Here is a 21,242-nt window from a genome sequence, read left to right as displayed (position 1 = left end):
TTTAAAAATGTTATTTTACTAAGCTGTTAATTCTCTTTTCATCATTTTTTAATATGACTCATTTCTTTTCCTTATTTTTCTTATATTACTTTTAGCTTTCTATTTAACTCTGAGGAAAAATGTTGGATTTACTCCCACTTAGCATTTTTCTTTGAGGTATTTGCTTGTAGTTATTTTCACATTGTTGTTTTCCTCTGAGTTTGTGTCTTGGTCTTCCCTAATATTGTAGTAGCTTTTATGATCCAATTCTCTTTTGGCTGTTTCCTCACTTGTTAGCCTAGTTTTTGAATTTTAACTTTATGTTAAAGTTGGCTTCTGCTCACTGGGGGTGGCTAGGCCCTACCCCAAACTTCAGGTTTTTGTTTATTGTTGTTTTCAGAGCTAGTTCTGGTAGTCTCCTAGTTTGGGATACTTCCAAAGTGGTGTGTTCTAGGGCGATGAGTGGTCACTGCTTTCTTGATCTCTGTTCTTGTCTTTACCCAGGAAAGGTCTCTATTCTTGTCTTTACCTAGGAAAGGTAAGCAATAGTGTTCCTCTTGATCCTGAGACTTGATCCTTAACCAGGGCCTATGCTCAAGGGAGCACAACTATTCCTCTCTATCCTGGAATTGCCACCCATCCTGTATGAACAATAGATTACCAAGCAGCACTAGGTCTTGCATTTAATAGCAGCAAAGGAACCTCATAATCTTTTTTTCTCAACAGTTATCTCTGGACTAAGAGCTCCCAAAGTTGCTACTGCTTCTGTTGTGATTGCCTCCAAAGCCTACAGGTACTACTGATGCTGTGGTGCTCTAGGCCAGTCCCAACTCCAGGATTACAGACCTTTCCTGCTGACTTCATAAACTGTCTTAAACTGGAAAATGTCTCATTTTGACCTTTCCTTGGTTCTAGATATATATTTGAGACGTTATGTTATTTTATTAAAGCTTTTTATTTACAAAACATATGCATAGGTAATTTTTCAACATTGACTCTTGCAAAACCTTCTGTTCCAAATTATACTCTCCTTCCTCATACCCCCCCATAAAATATATGGTAAATACAATATATGTTTACATATTTATATAGTCATCTTGCTGCATAAAAAAAATCAAATCAAGAAAGAAAAAAAGAACTGAGAAAGAAAACAAAATGCAATAAAACAACAACAGAAAGAGGGGAATGTTATGTTGTGGTCCACACTCAGTTCCCACAGACCTCTCTCTGGGTGTAGATGGCTCTCTTCATCACTGAAAAATTGGAACTGGTTTGAATCATCTCATTGTTGGAGAGAATCATGTGAGACATTATTTTAAATGTATTTGGAAGGGATTGTTGGGAGAGTTCGACTAGATTGCTGCCTTTACTCTGCCATTTTGATTCTAATTCTCAGCATCTAAATATATATTTTAGTGTTTCCATCCCATTAAATTTCATTGATTTCCTACTTTTGCTTTCACCAGAGACATTTATATCACAATAGAAAACAGTAAAAATGAAAATGAAATCAAATCATAAATCTAAAGCAGCATTAATTTGTCTTCTAGGCTGTAGACTTTGGGTTGTCTTAGAGGATGTGACACGACTTCCCGCCCTTCCTCCAAAAAGCTTACCAAACTGTCTATTGGAAAATGATGTAAATGTTTATTTCTCAGATGAGTTTTATTGTCCTATAAAATGAAGACTGCTGAGGTATAGTCTACTGGATAGAGCTAAGAGTCGTCTAAAATGGAAGCATTTTGAATGGATGTTCATTGTCTTTCTTGGTTTGCAATATATAATGTATCAGATCCCTTTGCTTGCTGTAGATCAAAGCTGCGGATCAATTCTTGGCTCTTTTTTAAACTTTGTATCCCAGCAAAGACTACACATACTTTTGCTTTTAGCTGATAAAACAAGTGAAAGGGACACTATGATTTTGTTCATATGAAATACTCTAGCATTGAATTGACAAGACAGTTGGTAATTTTTTGAATTTTTCACTGGATAATTTCTCTCAACATTTTTATAAATTATTATTTCATTAAAAGATTATGTGAATAAGTGATAATAGTCCATGAATTTTTCATATAGTTGGGACTGCTTCCTGGTTATATTCTCTTTTAGGAAAAGTCCTTGCCCATAATGTTTCTTAACAATATATCATTCTCAGAATCACACAATTTATGAGTTAGAATGGCCTTCAGTAAACATTTAGTCCAATTCATACCCCAGAAAAATCACTGTGTGCATGTGTGCATGACACACACCCATACCGTCATAGACCCACACCCACACCATTCAGCCTATTTTTTGAAGATAGTCCAATGAGGTAAAACCTACTCCCTCCCAAAGAAATTCATTATACTTTGGATATCTCTATTATTAGGTTTTTTCCTAACATTAAACTTAACTTTATCTTTTTGCAACATTCATCCATTGTTTCTAGTTTTGACTAGTGTGGCTGAAAAACGAACAAAAAATAACAACAATAACAAAAAAACCCTCCAAAACACAACCCTTAAACCAAAACAATCCAATTGACTCTTTTTATTTTACTTGATAGTCTTTCACCTATTTTCAGATAGCTATTATCTTTCCTCTGAGTTTTTTGTTATTCCAGCTAAACATTTTCATTTCTTTTAGTGGACCCTCAAATGACATGAATTAATGGCTTTTCCTCATTCTGGTGGTCCTGTTCTCAGTCTTCTCATATCATTCCTAAAATGTACAAAGAACTGAACATGATACTTGAAATGGGGTCTGACTAATACAGAGAGCTGAACTACCACCTTTTTATGACTAGAAAGTTTGTTTCTCTTAATGCAATTCAAGATTTTCTTGTCTGTCATATATCAATATGGACTTGTTATTGAATTTTCTGTCCACTAAAACTTATAGATCTTTCCCTCCCATTTGCTGTCCACCTATGCCTTCTGCATCTTGTATTTGTGAAACTGAATTCTTGAATTCAAATGTAAGATTTGATTTATCCTTATTAAATTTCATATTGTTAGATTCAGTTTAATTTTCCAGTCTGTGTAATTATTTTTAGATTCTGCTACTATCATTCATTGTGTTAGCTATCTCTCCTAGCTTTATATCAGTTTAACATTAAAAAGGATGCAATCTTTTCAGACATGATTCAATGCCCTTGAATTTTCTATTATCTATACATGTTCCACTTTCATGTTCAAGAACTCCTAAATTACTTTTTTCTTTTTTATTATTATAGCTTTTTTTTTTAAATAAAACATATGCATGGGTAATTTTTTCAAAATTGACCCTTGCAAAATCTTCTATTCCAAATTTTCCTCTTCTTCCCCCAACTCCCTCCCTTAGATGGCAGGTAGTCCAATACATGTTAAATATCTTAAAATATGTTAAATTCTATATATGTATATATATTTATACAGTTATCTTGCTGCACAAGAAAAATCAGATCTAGAAAGAAAAAAAAACCTGAGAAGGAAAACAAAAATATAAGCAAACAATAGAAAGAGTGAGAATGCGATGTTGGTAGTCCACACTCAGCTCCTGCAGTCCTCTCTTTGGGGTATAAATGACTCTTTTCATCACAGAACAATTGGAACTGGTTTGCATCATCTCATTGTTGAAGTAAGCCACATCCATCAGAATTGATCATCATATAGTCTTGTTATTGCTGTGTATAATGATCTCTTGGTCCTGCTCATTTCATTTAACTGATGCTAATTCTCTCCAGGCCTCTCTGAAATCATCCTGCTGGTCATTTCTTATAGAACAATAATGTTACATAACATTCATATATCATAATTTATTCAGCCATTCTCCAATTGATGGGCATCCACATTGTTTCCAATTTCTTGCAATTACAAAAAGAGCTGCCACAAAAATTCTTGCCCATGTGGGTCCCTTTCCCTCCTTTAAGGTCTCTTTGGGATATAAGCCCAGTAGAAACACTGCTGGGTCAAAGGATATGCAGTTTGATAACTTTTTGAGCATACTTCCAAATTACTCTCCAGAATGGTTGGATTCATTCACAGTTCCACCAACAATGTATCAGTTTCCTAGTTTTCCCACATCCTCTCCAATATTCGTCATTATCTTTTCCAGTTATCTTAGCCAGTCTGAGAAGTGTATAGTGGTATCTCAGAGTTGTCTCAATTTGCATTTCTCTGATCAATAGTGATTTGGAGCACTTTTTCATATGACTAGAAATAGCTTCAATTTCTTCATCTAAAAATTGTCTGTTCATATCCTTTGATCATTTACTAATTGGAGAATAGCTTGATATCTTATAAATTTGAGTCAATTCTCTATATATTTTTGAAATGAGGCCTTTATCAGAACCTTTTAATGTAAAAATGTTTTCCCAGTTTATTGCTTCCTTTCTAATCTTGTCTGAATTAGTTTTGTTTGTACAAAACCTTTTAACTTAATACAATCAAAATTATCTATTTTGTGATTAATAATGATCTCTAGTTCTTCTTTGATCACAAATTCCTTCCTCTTCCACAGGTCTGAGAGGTAAACTATCATATGTTCTTCTAATTTATTGATAATATCATTCTTTATGTCTAGATCATGAACCTATTTTGACTTTATCTTGGTATATGGTGTTAAGTGTGGGTCAATGCGTAGTTTCTGCCAGATTAGTTTCTAATTTTCCCAGCAATTTTTGTCAAATAGTGAATTCTTTTTTTTTTTTAATTTTTATTTAATAATTACTTTATATTGACAGAATCCATGCCAGGGTAATTTTTTTTACAACATTATCCCTTGCACTCATTTCTGTTCCGATTTTTTTCCCCTTCCTCCTTCCACCCCCTCCCCTAGATGGCAAGCAGTCCTTTATATGTTGGATATGTTGCAGTATATCCTAGATACAATATATGTTTGCAGAACTGAACAGTTCTCTTGTTGCACAGGGAGAATTGGATTCAGAAGGTATAAATAACCCGGGAAGAAAAACAAAAATGCAGATAGTTCACATTCGTTTCCCAGTGTTCTTTCTTTGGGTGTAGCTGCTTTTGTCCGTCATTTATCAATTGAAACTCAGGTCTCTTTGTCAAAGAAATTCACTTCCATCAAAATATGTCCATACAATATCGTTGTCAAAGTGTATAATGATCTCCTGGTTCTGCTCATTTCACTTAGCATCAGTTCATGTAAGTCTCGCCAGTCCTCTCTGTATTCATCCTGCTGGTCATTTCTTACAGAACAATAATATTCCATAACATTCATATACCACAATTTACCCAGCCATTCTCCAATTGATGGGCATCCATTCATTTTCCAGTTTCTAGCCACTACAAATAGGGCTGCTACAAACATTTTGGCACATACAGGTCCCTTTCCCTTCTTTAGTATTTCTTTGGGATATAAGCCCAATAGAAACACTGCTGGATCAAAGGATATGCACAATTTGATAACTTTTTGGGCATAATTCCAGATTGCTCTCCAGAATGGTTGGATTCGTTCACAACTCCACCAACAATGCATCAGTGTCCCAGTTTTCCCGCATCCCCTCCAACATTCATCATTTTTTCCTGTCATCTTAGCCAATCTGACAGGTGTGTAGTGGTATCTCAGAGTTGTCTTAATTTGCATTTCTCTGATCAATAATGTTTTGGAACACTCTTTCATATGAGTGGTAATAGTTTCAATTTCATCCTCTGAAAATTGTCTGTTCATATCCTTTGACCATTTATCAATTGGAGAATGGCTAAATAGTGAATTCTTATCCTAAAAGTTGGGATCTTTGGGTTTGTCAAAAACTAGATTGTTACAGTTATTGACTATTTTGTCCTATGAACCTAACCTAATCCACTGATCAACTAATCTATTTCTTAGCTAGTATCAACTGGTTTTAATGACCACTACTTTATAATATAGTTTTAGATCTGGTACAACTAGGCCATCTTCATTTGATTTTTTTTCATTAGTTCCCTTGAAATTCTTGACCTTTTGTTCTTCCAGATAAATTTTGTTATTATTTTTTCTAGATCAGTAAAATAGTTTCTTGGAAGTTTGATTGGGATAGCACTAAATAAATAGATTAAATATGACCAAAGATCTGTTGTGTCCTTTTCTCTTTCCTCTAATCTCTCAATTGGTGATGCCATTAACTCTTGTGAATTCAGTCATCTTTCTGTTTTCTACTTTACCCTGTTTCTCCTTCTGCTGTAGTCTCCGTATTAGGCCATTAGCATGCATGTGTGGTAAGGAACTAAGCCATTAAACTCTGAATCTCCTAGGAACAAGCATCTTTATCTCCATCCTGGCCATTTTCTGTCCATTTCTTTCATAATATAATGAAGTACAATAAAATGTAGAAGTTAGGTCCTGGAGTTAGTAGGTTAAATGAATATTATGAATAATCAAATGACTCTTGAAAATACTTTACAGTAATAATAAAATACAATAGTATCTTTAAATAACTATAATATGTCATCTTCTTGAGACTAAGGATTATTTCATTTTTGTATTTTTATCTCCAGTAACCAGTATAGTACCCGCAAGACAGGAGATGAATAAATGTTTGCTGATTGATTGATGGCTAGGAACTCTTTAAAAATGACATTCTATATCAGAGAGTTGATGTCCCTGAAATGGTTACTAAAGAAAAAAATTGAATATAACTTCTATTTTCCATAGCATCCTGTTAAACTATTGAGTAGGAGAAAATATGGAAACCAGGTCTTCTAGTTAAATAGGACATATCAGAAATAGCTAAATTATTTAGCTGTGAAAAAAACTGGTAGCTAGGCATAATAGTCTTAAAAGGACTTTACACACATCAACAAAGGGTTATCACAGCATCACAACTTGTTTCTTCTTCCTGGTTCTAGGAAGAATGGACAAAAGGAAGTCAAAGAAATCTAGAAAGGCCAAGTAAGTTTATCCCTTTCACGAATTTTATTGGCTTCAGAAGAACAGACTATCTGTCGGTAGAATGAAAAGGAGATTTTAGAATTAAGCTTAACAAGTTCAGATGCTCCCATTGTTAAAGGCATGTGGGAACTGGTCTCATGTCTCCCATATCGGGCTTTTTGAGAGGGAAAATTGACATTCATGTTATTACAATTGCTATTTTTCTATCTTTTCTTTCAAGTACTCTACAGTTCAATTTATTTAAGTTAGATGTAGAAATGATAAATCTCCATTGTACATTCTGGGAATTTTCCAGGAATCACAATCAAATGAACTAACTTGTACTTTGCATTATCTTTCTTTTTTGTGAAATTCAGAGAATTTTTACCTTTCTCTAGTTTGATAATAGGCTTGTAGTGAACCTGGATATCTCTTTTCTATATCAAAGTATTAAAATATGACTCCTGTTCAGTGATGAAGAGAGCCATCTATACCCAGAGAGAGAATTGTGGGAATTGAGTGTGGACCACAACATAGCATTCTCACTCTCTCTGTTGTTATTTGCTTTTTGGGGACAATTTTTGCAAATTTTTGTCTTTCTTTCTCAGTTTTTCTTTTTCTTCCTTCTTGATCTGATTTCTCCTGTGCAGAAAGATAATTGTATATATATGTATAACATAAATTGGAAAAAAAAATAAAATACGGCTCCTACAACCTTCACAAAAAAGCAGCTAGGTGGTACAATGGATAGAAAGCTGGACCTGGCATGCAGAGAGACCCGAGTTTAAATATGATCTTAAGTACTTATTGTGTGACCTTGGGCAAGGCCATTACTCATGTTTGCCTCAATTTTCTCCTTGGCAAATTGAGCTGGAGAAGGAAATGGAAAACCACTCTGATATCTTTGCCAAGAAAATCCCAAATGAGGTCACAAAAAATCAGACATGACTCAAATGATTGAAGTAAAGGACTGAAGTTATTATTTAGGCAGCTCAAAGTACCCAAATTGTCTGAAATAACTGTAATAATGTGGCATATATTGTTGTCCTCAACCAACTTCATTTATGTAACATAACTGAGATCTATCTATCTATCTATCTATCTATCTAATTTGTTGTAGATAAGGCCTAAATGGTGTTAGTAAATAATAAAGGGTTCATGTGAATAGAGTAAATTTATGCCTTTTTAAATATTTCAAGGTATCTGAAATTATATATAAATATATAGTGATATATAAGTACATGTGTATATATACATATATATATACATACATACATATATTTATATACACACACATATACATTCCAGAGGCAATATGGCATTATTGATAAAGTTCTGGGCTCCAAACATAATTCTGACCATAAATGCTAGCTGTGTGACTCTAGCTAAATCATATAACTTTAACAAACAAGGATAGTAATATTCTTGTTATTACATAGATTTATTTGGTAATAGATGTATAGATGGCAATAGTTAAGTGACTTGCCCAAAGTTATACAAGAAGAAAAGAGTCAAACTTGGATCTGAACTTTGGTCTTTTTACTTTCCATTTACTATATTTTCCACCACATCACATACACCTTCTGCTGTAGTGCTATTAAAAAAATAAAAATAGTTAACATTTATATAGGGCTTTCCATGTGCCAAGTAGTATGCTAAACTCTTTATAATTATTATCTTATTTGATGAACAACCTTTCAACAACTCTGAGAGGTAGGAGCTTTTATTATTTTCATTTTACAGCTAAGAAAGTGAAGTAACCAGAAGTTGAATGATTTCTCCAAGATCATACGATATAAATGTCTGAAGTTGGATTTTAACTCAGTTCTTTCTGAGTCCAGATCAAGGACTCTATCCATGTGTCTCCTAGTTGCTTATTATTGTGTACATGTTGTCTTATATGCTTCAATAGGAGACTATTCAACATGTTGAAAATCTTTCTACAGTTCTCCACACTGGCTACCAATACAATTCCTCCACTTTTGCTACAAGATTTATTCACATATATTTTCCCCAATTATAAATCTTTCTGATGATCTTTTTATACCATATCTTGGGTGTAAATTCTTTATTTATAATATATTATAGACTGTGTCCACCATTCACCTCTTAACTGCCTCACAGTTTTGATTTTATAGATGTCATAAAATTCTCTAATCGTCAACTTATTTAAAGAGTATATGAAGTCTTTCAAGGAAATACCTCACCATCAGAGACTTTGAATCTAAAAGTTAAAAACAGTGCAAAGAGAAACCTACCCTATATTATTATCAGAAAGCAAAGGTGAAGTCTTGTGAAAGTTAAATAATGTGTTGATATTCATTATGCTACCATAGCTAACAATTTGCTTAATTTAATTCCATGAGATGGGCTAATGGTACTTTTGTAGTTGTGACCTCTAATCAGTCTTCCTCAGAGACAGCACCATCATTTGATAATGTCTCTGGTTCAGTTTAGGATTGATGTAGTGACAACAGGGAGTTAAGTGAGCCTTCAAGCAGAGGCTAACCATAAAAAATGGATACAAACAGAAATTTCAAGGGCAGAATTCATGTGTTTTCTACTTTAAAAATTTGAGGGAAGCAGGAAATTCGCATCAAACAAAACAGACCTCACTTTAATTTGATTCGGTTTAATGATTAAAAAAAAACCCCAAAGCCTATTAAGTACAAGACATGGCAATAAGTGCTGGAGATTCAAATACAAAACCAAAATAATTCCTGCTTTCAAGAAGTTTGTATTTCCCACACATGTACACATGTGTGTATGTGTGTGTGTGTGTGTGTGTGTGTGTGTGAATGTATGGATGATAGACATACAGTTTATGTGTAATACATATTGTCTGGGAATACAAACTCTTGAGAATTCTTACAATAACTTCCATTCTCACAGATGTAATGTATCTCCTAGCAAGGCTATATTTTCCCCTTTGCATTTTAAAGGCAATTCAGTGGATTTGGTGCTGTCTTTGTCCAATGTTATTGGTTCAAGCCCCTTTCTAGTGTCTTTCCCCCATTAAACACCATCAATTATTTTCCCCATTTCATTTAACTAGTTATCATCAAATAGCTTTTTTAAAAAAATCACTAAGAAGATATAACAAAAACAGAAGTTGAAAATATTTTCCTCAAATATCCCCAGGATACACTTTCTTCTAGACAACTTCAATCCCTAGGGTGAGTGGACTCAAATATTAAATATTTTCTACAAAGCTTTTGCCTACCAAATTCATTTCCTTCTGAGACTTAGTCAATGGCAAATTATTCTCTTGTTTATATGCTCTGGATTCTTGGATCTATATCAGATTTTATTGTAATTAAGCTATACCAATAGAATTCTATCACTATTTTGTGATTATTGTCCACTTTAATTTGTTAGTAACAACATCACATTTTTATAGCTCCTTAAGGCTGTGGTATTATAGTTGCAAAGTTGAAAAAAATTTTAGAGATGATTTGGCCCAACCATTCCAATACATAGTGTAGCTGGGTGACACAGTGGCTAGAGCATTAAGCCTGAAATTAGAAAGATCTGAATTTAAATCTAATCTCAGACAATTAGTAATATGTCTTGTGTCTCTTTTGCTCAATTTTCTTATCTGTAAAATGAGCTGAAGAAGGGAATATCAAACTACTCTAATATCTTTGCCAAGAGAATTCCAAATGAGATCATGGTCAGATATGACTGAAAAAAACTTAATTACACAACTTCATTGTAGATATAAAGAAATTAGGGCCAAAAAAGATTAATACTTTGCTTAGTGACAAAACAGTAGTGAATAACAGAGTTAAGATCTGAAATCAGGTCCTTTCTTTCCAAATCTCATACTTTTGTCATAGTTTCCTATGTGTAAAATACACGTATGATTATAAGATTATAGAAGAAGAGCTGGAAAAAATCTAAGAGGTCATCTAGTCTAATCTTTTAATTTTATAGATGAAGAAACATTAGCTCCCCCATTAGCTCACCCACCCAGAATTACTTGGTAAATGTTGGAGATGGGATTTGAACTTGTTAGCATCAAAAATGGCATTTAAGCTTATTGATTGATTAATATTGTTTTCATTTCTCTGATAAGGCAATTGAACTTTTAATAGCTTAAGGGATTCACCAATGAACTGTTACCTAACTTGCATCTGAGTCAAAATTCTATCATAGAATGACCAGCAGGATGAATACAGAGAGGCTTGGAGAGACCTACATGGACTGATGCTAAGTGAGATGAGCAGAACCAGGAGATCATTATACACTTCGACAACGATATTATATGAGGATGTATTCTGATGGAAGTGGATTTCTATGACAAAGAGACCTAACTGAGTTTCAATGGATAAATGATGGACAGAAACAGCTACACCCAAAGAAGGAACACTGGGAAATGAATGTGAACTATTTGCATTTTTGATTTTCTTCCCGAGTTATTTTTACCTTCTGAATCCAATTCTCCCTGTGCAACAGGAGAACTGTTCGGTTCTGCAAATATGTATTGTATCTAGGATATACTGCAACATATTTAATATATATAGGACTGCTTGCCATCTTGGGGGGGGTGAAGGGAGGGAGGGGAAAAAATGAAACATAAGCGAGTGCAAGGGATAATGTTGTAAAAAAATTATCCTGGCATGGATTCTGTCAATACAAAGTTATTATTAAATAAAAAAAAATTCTATCATAGGGATTCTAACTCCAAATATAGCACTGGTAGTCATTGTTATTAATTTGCTATACATACTTTCTTATAAAAAAGTATTAGCAAAAAAGGAAATTTCTTTGATAAATGAAATGAAAGCAATAACTAAGTCTGAAATAAAATGTTGTATTTCCTAGAATAAATGGCCAGAATGTATTCAGTTTGCGAACAATGCCATTGCAGGTGACTTATGGCTGAAATAGTGATAAAAGTAGTATTGGTGGGTGCCAAGTTCTGAGACCTCTTACCCTTATCTTTCAGCTCTATATGAATGAGATATTGGATATAAAAAATTTAAAGCTCATATTTTCAGAGATTTCTAGAGTAAATGATTTCCATTTCTATCACTGGTTATTTAGAATGGCAATATCAGTAGTGCATACTTTGTAAACAATTTCCCCCCAAAATATTCAGGTTTCTTGGAATTATCATGCATTTTTTGTTATTAATACAAAATAATGGTGGTTTTCAGCCTGTGAAAGCTCTTCTGGGAATCTAACTCTACTTCAGGAGAATTTGGATAAGCTAAGCTGCTAAGCATGTTTGACTTTATCTCATTTTCCTGTTGGAGTGTAAGGCATGATCTATTTTTTGATACAGTTAGGTGATTCTTTTCTTTTTTTAATGACTGCTTCTTTTTCTAAAGGTTTACTAACTCTCCATGTAATAATCCTTTTTAGAACAGCACAAGAAATTAAAGTCAAACTCCTTAACCTATAGTTTATAGATTCTATTATCTTGCTTTTTAAAAAATTGCAAAAACATTTCGTCTCCAATTTTATGATATCTTTTTCTTTCTCCAGATTCAAAGATCACTGACAGTGGATCAGTGATTCTATCTGCCAGTTATTTTGTCTGAGCCTGCTCATAAAGGTAAGCTATAGTAAGTGATAGATTACTATCTCCTTAGTTTATCTTGTATTTTAGATCACTATTATCTGGTTTTATTCTATCCAACCCAAAGATCATTTTTTTCCTTGAAAAGGAGAAACATAACAAACATAGTGAGTCTACCTTTGGTCATCACAAAATTATTTTTTGCCATCCAGTGATTTTCATTGATCCGGTTCCTTTCAAAACAGCTACCTGATTTACTTTCAGCTTTATTCCATTCTGAGCTCAAGTATATCTGACATTCCTTGAAGTACATAATAGCATTTTCTAGCCATACCCTGTTACCTGTTTTTGCTTTTATCTTCTCTGCATGCCTTAATTTAAAAAAATTATATCTTTTGTTTTTATAAATTTTGCATTTCATATTTTATATCTTTTCCCACCTTCAGAGACTCAGAACCCTGACTTCTCCAGGGTGAGTGGTTTCTACTGTTTCCTATCTGGTTTCTCCCCATGGAGTTTTTGCCACCCTTAGCTCTTTTGGTTTACTGTAGATAGGTGGAACTGTGGTAAATCCTTTCTATATTCTGCAATTATTTTTCCTACCTCCCACTGCTTGGGGGGAAGGCTACATCTTCTTCACCTTATATTGAAAAACAACATTTTGAAAATTTCATCACACTCTGTTATTGACTTCAGAATTCCTTAGAGTTAAGATACAAATCATTGTCTTTTTAAAATATGTACCATGTAGAAGTTTGGTTAAGGTTCAGGACTGTGTCTTAACTTTATGTAGCCTTAAATAAAGCTTATCCTCCTTCAGCCTGGGTGACAATCCTGTCATTGGTCATTTGTCATGGAGGAGGCTGACAAATAAGGAAGACAAAAAAAGTCTTAGTCTTCTTGAGAACAAAGATAGTAGATAATGGACATTGAAGGCTGGTAAATGTTTCCCTCATCTTTTGCTACATTTCTATTATTACAGTATAGCAGCCTTTGTTACTGATACTATTTTCTCTCTGAGAATCAATGCTAGATTTAAGAATTGCAATTTGGGGGGATGGGTAGGTGAATGGGGAGGAAGGTAGTAATTTCTCCAGCAGTTTAACAATTTAGAAAATTCAGTAGTCTTAGATTGCATATAATACTTCTGCAATATGAAAAAGGTTTAGTGTACCTGTGAAAAGAGAGCTATTTGCCTGCATGTTGTGAGATGTGATTCTCAGCTCCTCTGTTTCCAGATAGAATGAAGACTTTTGTCTTAGCTGAGTTTGTGAGATGATGGCAGTGATCAAAACTTTGTTTTTGTAGAGAAAACTGAGCTAGTTTTATCAGGATAATTCAGTTTTCAAAATATTTCCAGACTGGAAGAAATCACATTACCAAATTAGCTATCCAGGTGAAATGATAATAAAAAAGGCAGAAAGGCTTTTTGTGTGTGTGTTTAGTAAGCTTTCTTTCAACTTGCCTCTTTGAAAGGAGAGGGAGAATCTGAAAAGTCCATGTATTGGGAGGAGAGTGAGAATGAGTATATTAGCAACAGTATCAGTTTAGCCTAATGAATTATACTCTTCTCCCCACAGTTGAATACTTACTTTTAGTCTTAAGGAATTTATTTTCCCCTTCAATATTGGTTTTAGATTCACACAAGTTTCTACAAGTAGGATATTTCTTTTGAATGGATTAAGGAAAGTGTTTAGTTTAGAGACTAAGAAAATGATTTTTAGTTGAATTCATATATGTGATAGAAAGAAGGGAGGAAAGTGGAGGAGACAGTTGATCTTAAGAAGAAAGGGAGACTGTAAAAGAGTAACAAATTCTAACATAATGACACACATAAAGTAGATGTTAAAAATGTTGAATTAGGAAAGACGGGGTCACATGACCATCAAAATGGAGGTTTATACATTTTCTTTTCTTAGTCCCCACTAACTTTAAACTCCTTTTCCTCCCTGCCCTTTCCCAGCAAGGAATTATTCATATAGTTATTCTCCACAAAGAAATGAAATAGCCTAACAAGGTAACAAACAGTCTTGTGAATTAAAAGAGGAGAACTATTTGTTTATGAACCTCTTCCCCTATCAGCTTCCATAGTCTACTTGGGAATACAAGCCAGATTGTGTTGTGGGACCTGCTAAGTAATTTCCTTTCTGAAGCCTGCCTAAGTTTCTCATCCCCACCATTCTGTGGCAATGATCCACAGATCAGAAATAACTGGCAGAATGGGGAAAAAGTTGAATCCAATAGTAGAGAGTCTCTCCAAAGAAAAGAATGGAGAATAACTGATTTGGGACATGGGTATAATGAGCAATTTACTCATCACAGAATTATATTTGATAAGGTTAGAAAAGATAATTTCAAAATTTACTTCTTTGGAACACTAGTATACTGGCCATGATAAAAGGTTACTCGGCCTTCTGCCTTCTATCTCAAATTCAATCAAAACAACAAATATTTATTGTGATGCCTCCATATTCATGGTTTTTTACTTGGTTCTGTTGTGATATAAAGAACTATGAGGTAGTCCTAGCTCTGAAGAAATCAATAATACAGATGTATAACTATTTGCCAAGTCATAAACTAGCATAGGAAAACATAAATTTATTAAGGGTATTATCATCTGAGAAGTGTGGAGGAAGGACATCTTCTTTAAGGGGTTCTAGTTCCTCTGCAGAAACTACCATCTCTTTTTTTTAATTCTTAGTCCTCTGGTGGAATTTAGTACAACCATCTTTGAATTCTTGACACTATAGTGGTCCTCTCCTAGGCTCTAGATCTTCTGCACCTTAAGAAAAACTGTTCTCTCTGGGGGATGGGCCTCTTACTTTTTTACACTGTTCTTTGCCCTACCTTCCAAATGAATTTGCTTTAGGTGTAATTATGGCTACGTCTGGTACTGATCACATAGGTCACTGGACTTGATCAAGAAGACTTCTGTTCAACTAATGTATTGTTGGTGGAACTGTGAACTGATCCAACCATTCTGGAGAGCAATTTGGAAGTAGGCCTAAAGAACTAGAAGGCTGTGTACACTCTTTTATACAAAAGTACTACTTTTAAGTCTTTATCCCAAAGAGATTATAATAAAGAGAAATGGACTCATATGTACAAAAATATTTATAGAAACTCTTTTTGTTCTCAAGCTCAAAACTCTGTTGTAAACAGCTCTTCCTAGAGCACTTTGAAATTTTTTTTGCTTTGTCCCACTTTGCATTCCTAGGGTTACTTACATGGCTCAGGTGTCATAGTACTAGGTTCCCCTGCAACAATTGGTCAAGTCCTAATGTTTTCATTCATTACAATGTTTGTTTCCTATGGGGCTCTTCACTTGTGATATTATTAGTTAATATGACTCTGCCAAGTCATGTAGCTCATTATATAAAAATAATAAACCCTATTTCTGATCCTGTTCCTGGAAAGAACTAAAGATGGGAAGAGAAGGACAGTATATACTTCTTATGGAGCATCCACAATATGGAACATATTATAGAGCATCTACAATATGGAGCATAGTACAAGTCCTGTATGTATTATAGGAGTTCAGAACCAGGATAAATCATTTTCCATTAGAGTAGGTGAGACAAAGTGACACAGAGGAGATAAGATGAGATCTGAGTCTTTTTTTTTTTTCCTTTGGCAAGGTGATTTACTCAGGGTCACACAGGTAGGAAATGTTAAATGTTTGAGGTTAGATTTGAACTCAGGTCCTCCTGACTCCAGGGCAGGTGCTCTATCCACTGTGCTATTAGTTGCCCTATGATCTGAGTCTTAAAGAGTCTAACTCTCAGGCCTATAATTGAGCCCAGAAATTGTCTTTAAATATGCTTTTTTAGAGTGTGAAACAAGTAATAATGAAGCTTGCTACCTTTCTTGTGACAGAGAGATGATAGGCTCAAGATTTAGAAGACATACATTTTTGGACAAAGCCAATATAGCAGTTAAATGGTGCTGTATGCAGAGTGCTGAACTTGAAGATAGGAAGACCTGAGTGCAAAAGTGACCTCAGACATGTTAGCTCTATGAAACAGTAGAAAAGAGGGAGGCTTAGAACTGTCAAGTGGGAATAAATGAAACTGTCCAGAATGGATCAATTGTCTAAGTGAGTCATGAAAGATTAGTATTGAAAAGATAATCTGGAATCAGGCTATGGAAGGCCTTGAATGGCAGACTAAGGAATTAAACTTTCATTTGTGACTGTCCTCATCTTCCCCTATGCCTGAATATTCTTCTTTCTCACCTTAGCTTGAGAGTTCTTTACTTCTTTAAAGACATAGCTTTATGCACCATATACTACATGAAATCTTTCCCGATCTCTCCAACTCCTAGTATCCTTTTTATCTTATGCTCATATTATATAATTATCTAGGATATCCCAAAAATCTTAGTGCAGGTAAGCTTAAAATTGCACTCTAGAGTTTTAAGATATGCTGTATGAGTGTATAGGGTTTATCCCAGAAAATATAAGTTTTTTAAGAGAAGGGATTGTTTTATGTTTTGCCTTTCTATTCCATTGTCTCACATATAGCCTAATAACAGATGTTTGTTGATTAATATTCTAGGGAATGAAGTGATAATAACTGTGTGAACCTTTAGTTCTCTGAGTCAGCTAAATCTCAAAGAAGGCTTCCTTGTAAGAAAAAACTAGCATGAAGGAAGGAGTTAGAAAATAATTCTTCTCATAGGAGACATTTAAAAAAATATTTGGGTCATGACAGGATGAAAGTAGAATTTTAGATATTTCTAATCTGGCTGTAGTATGCAGGATTGAATGGCAAGCAGAAAGATGCATAATATAGAGCTACATATTTGAGTGTTCATTAAGTATTTTTTGAATGAATAAATTCACCCTTACTTGTATAATATTGCTTTTGAAAATATTTTTGAGAGAGGTCAAGGAGTAATTAATTATAGTTGAAAGCTCTGTGCAGTCTCCCAAATGCAAGTCAATCTGCTCCTCTCCTTGTATTTAATTTGAGGTTCAGCTTGCTATTCTCATTCAACATCTGTACAAGACTGACCCAATAAGGGATCCATCTATCTGCATACTAGATTACTAGTCTGGACAGTAGGAATTTTTCAAATACTTCAATGTTTGTTTTTGACTATAATGAGACTGCTCTCTTTTGAATGGTCATGACTTTCACTGAAGAGACTCTAGAGTATTCTAGGGTCTGATGTAATGAACAGAGTGGCCCCCATAGATCATCAATGGAAAATTCCTCTTATTTTGGATTCTGCATAGAACATTCTTCAGTAACACCTTTGCAAAATGTTTGACTCATATACACATTTGTGTTTTTTTCTTTGGATGTTGAATAATGTAAGCATCACTGAATGAAATTATCTCTGTTGTATCCATCAGGAAATATTCTATGTTCTTAACATATCCATGGAAGATACTTTGTATCTGAGTTTCAAATATATGGAAGCAGCTAGGATGATAAGGAATCCACCACAGAAATAAATTCAAATAATTTTACCTCAACAAAGTACTTATTATATGTAAATGTGCTAAGCATTGAAGTTACAAAAACATAAACATGACTTCTGCCCCTCAAGTAATTTTCATTCTACTGCACAGAAACGACATGTATACAAAAAGAAATACGATACAAAGAAAATTGAAAGCAGAGTATTGATTATGGAATAATCAGGAAAAGCTTCATAGAATGGGTGGTGTCTGAATTGAGTCTTGAAGGAAAACAAAGATTCTGAAAGGTAGAGAAAGAAATACATTTCCAGCATGGAAAATAGCTTGTTGCCAAAATACAGATTTCAGGAAGGGAGTTTCATGAAATAAGAATGGAGATGCAGATGGTTGAATGATTTTATTTGATGCTGAGGAAATCAAAGGGCTGGAAAAGCTACATTAATAAAAAGCTTCTCTTGAGTCTCTCTGTTAGGAAAAATTTGAATTGTTCTATGGCATGATACTAATAATATATTAGTATTCAACATGAATCTTCTGTAGTTCTTGTTTATTGTAGAAGACTGAGAGATGCAGTCAGAGAAAGTCATGACCTCATTACTTACATATTTTTTAAAACAGTGAATGCACTATCAGTAGCTTTAAAAAATATCCCAAAGCATAATGAGATTCAGAAAGAACATTTTCAATAAGCAGAAAGAGATGTTGGTTCAGAAGGATTTGTGAAAGATCTTCTCTATGATTGATAGCAAAGCAATAGCCCAGATTTCTGCTGTCAGACTTCATCCTTGTTGTGATATCCCTACAGTTATCTGGGATAATGTTACTTGGGATTTCTCATCATTTGTATCTAAAAACCAAAACCAAAATAGTTCTCTTCCTCCCAGAGGGATGTCATTAAAGTTTCCATGTTTCTTATTTCCATCTTTGTGATAACTTTCTATATCATAAGGTCATAGGATGATAGGATCATAAATATAGAGCTTTAAGGAGCCTTAAAGGTCATGTAATCAGATTCTAGGGGACTAGGGCACATCTGTTTCACTTGATTTATATCCCAATGAGCTTTGTATATTATGGGTACATGAGGACTCCGATAGATGCCTGCTTTAGGTTTGGATGCATTTCAAACGCATCTAAGACAAGATCACAAGTATTAGCAAAAGTAGAGAGGGGAAATGCAAGAAGGAATCAATGCAAGCTAACTTTTCTTACAAGAAAAGAACTTGATATTCCATTCTACAGTAGAATCCTTCCTAATTAAATATGCATCTTAAAATAGGATAATATTAATTGTTATATACAAATCATATTATTTATGAATTCACAGATTCACAATGAGCAGAATTAGATGCATTTGTCAAATGACATTTGGTTGGGCATCATATAATAAAAATATTTTTCTTCCATTGTTTGGGGATATATATTAGAACATGTAAGGATAAGGAAGTGTTAAGATGGGATTTCCATGGCTGAATGTCAACAATATTAAAATATTTTAAAATTTACATGATGTATCTATGCTGTTTGAAAGTGGAAATGTTGCCTGAAGACAGCTAGATGGCACTAGAGCATATACCAATATCTAGCATTAATAAAGTATTGGAATGTCATTCCCCTCTTGTTAAGTAATATTGGTATTTTTTTGAAAACACTATATAAAAATTATTTTTAAAATGCCTACAGAGGACTAGGCAATTTCACAACATTGAAGATTCATTCATTTTTTTCCTCATAGGACTTACATACTGAAAATATCCAAAAATTAAATAGATGACGTTTTCCCTCTTTGTCGATAAAAAATGAAGCACTAAATTACATAGGCGAGGTTTTCCATAAAAATAATAAATATATTTTGGGAATGCAAAATGTGCAGTGTCTACATTCACAAAGGGGATGTGGCGCTACTTCAATGACAATGTTAGTAACCAATAGCTTTTACATTTATTAAAGCAAGCTATGTAAAAGGGTTTTCTGGACCATGGATTTAGATTTGGAAGGCAACTTAGAAATTATCTGTTCTAAGTCCTTCATTTTCAGGAGGAAGAAACTGAAATCCTGAGTTATTCTTCCAATGTCACATAGGAAATAAGGGGGCAGAGCCAGGATTTGAATGCAGTTTAAAATTTAATACCTTCCACCTCATTATGTGGTCACCTTAGGATCTTTGTAATTGTTAGAATCCAAATAATATGTTTAATTAGATTTTTACCTAAATCTTCATTCTGACATAGAGTGTTTTGGGAGAAATAATGAAGCATTAACTTGCCAATAAGTTTAAAAATAACAACAAACACTTTTAATGCCATTTTGTATAGTGAATGTAAAAAAGAGTGTTCTTAGTAGCATTTTTAAAATCATAATGTTGAAAAGTAGCTCTGAGGTCACCTTTTTTTAATCCCCTCCCTGAAGCGTAAATCTCCTTTATGACATTTTCAACAACTAGTGAGTCCAGCTTTTGCCTGAACAGTTCCAATTATAGGGAATTCACTACATCTCAAGATAAACCCAATTTGATTCTTGAAAGCCTCACTTAGAAGTCTATTTTTTTTTCTGTTCAGCTAAAGTCCTATACTTGGCAAGGTGATTTGATATCTTACTATCTCTTCATTCTTCTACTATGCCCTTAATTTTTAATCCTGAAGCCTCTTGCTAACCCTAGAATTCACACTCTTAAGTACACTCTGCCCCATGGTCTTTTCCTTTGATTGTATTGTTCTTTTCAGAATCTCTGATTCAGAATGGTGTCTGGGCCAGTCATGTCTCATTCCTTTTCGGGCTTTACTCAGGACTTCTTTTTCCCAAGGTACTCCACTTTTCACTTTTAGTCTCTTTTTGTGCTACAACTTATTAGTGAAAGCAGAGATTGTCTTTTTTCTACTTATATTTGCATTCCAGCCCTTAGAACTGTTTCTGGGATAAAGTAAAGAGAGGCTTGAATATTTATTGACTGACTGACTTCATCTTTGCTTTCAATTTCTTTTAAAAACATTTTTGCTCTACCTTTTACAATCTGAAAATAGTTTTTGGTGGATAAAATGGAAGTAAAATAAGCAGTCATTTCTCCTTCCTTTTATTTCTTTAATACTGTGCCATCTGCTTGAAATAGAGGGCCTATCTTCTCTTTAAATTTCTTGACCTGCATATAACAAGGGCCAAGTACCACTTTTTTTTTTTTTGTAGTCCTTAATAATTTTTTTTTCCAAGCTTGAGCTCATTTTCAGTTCTGGTCACTATTCTTGCAAGTTCATGCTGCACTCTTCTAGATTATATACTTATCTTTTCATATTTCATATAATTCTTTTAAAATCTAAGATTATTTGAAAATTGCACATGCAGTTATATCAATTTCTTTAGACATGTTCTGCTTTTTTCCCCTCCTCAGGATAATAGCATATGGTATCTTTGGAATTTGACTCCTGAGAATCCCTCATCCCTTTTGAATGGTTTTCCTTTTAGAGTCTTTGTTTTTCC

This window comes from Antechinus flavipes, chromosome 4 (assembly GCF_016432865.1).
Source record: "Antechinus flavipes isolate AdamAnt ecotype Samford, QLD, Australia chromosome 4, AdamAnt_v2, whole genome shotgun sequence".
NCBI classification, from domain to species: Eukaryota; Metazoa; Chordata; class Mammalia; order Dasyuromorphia; family Dasyuridae; genus Antechinus; species Antechinus flavipes.
This window is presented reverse-complemented; position numbering follows the sequence as displayed.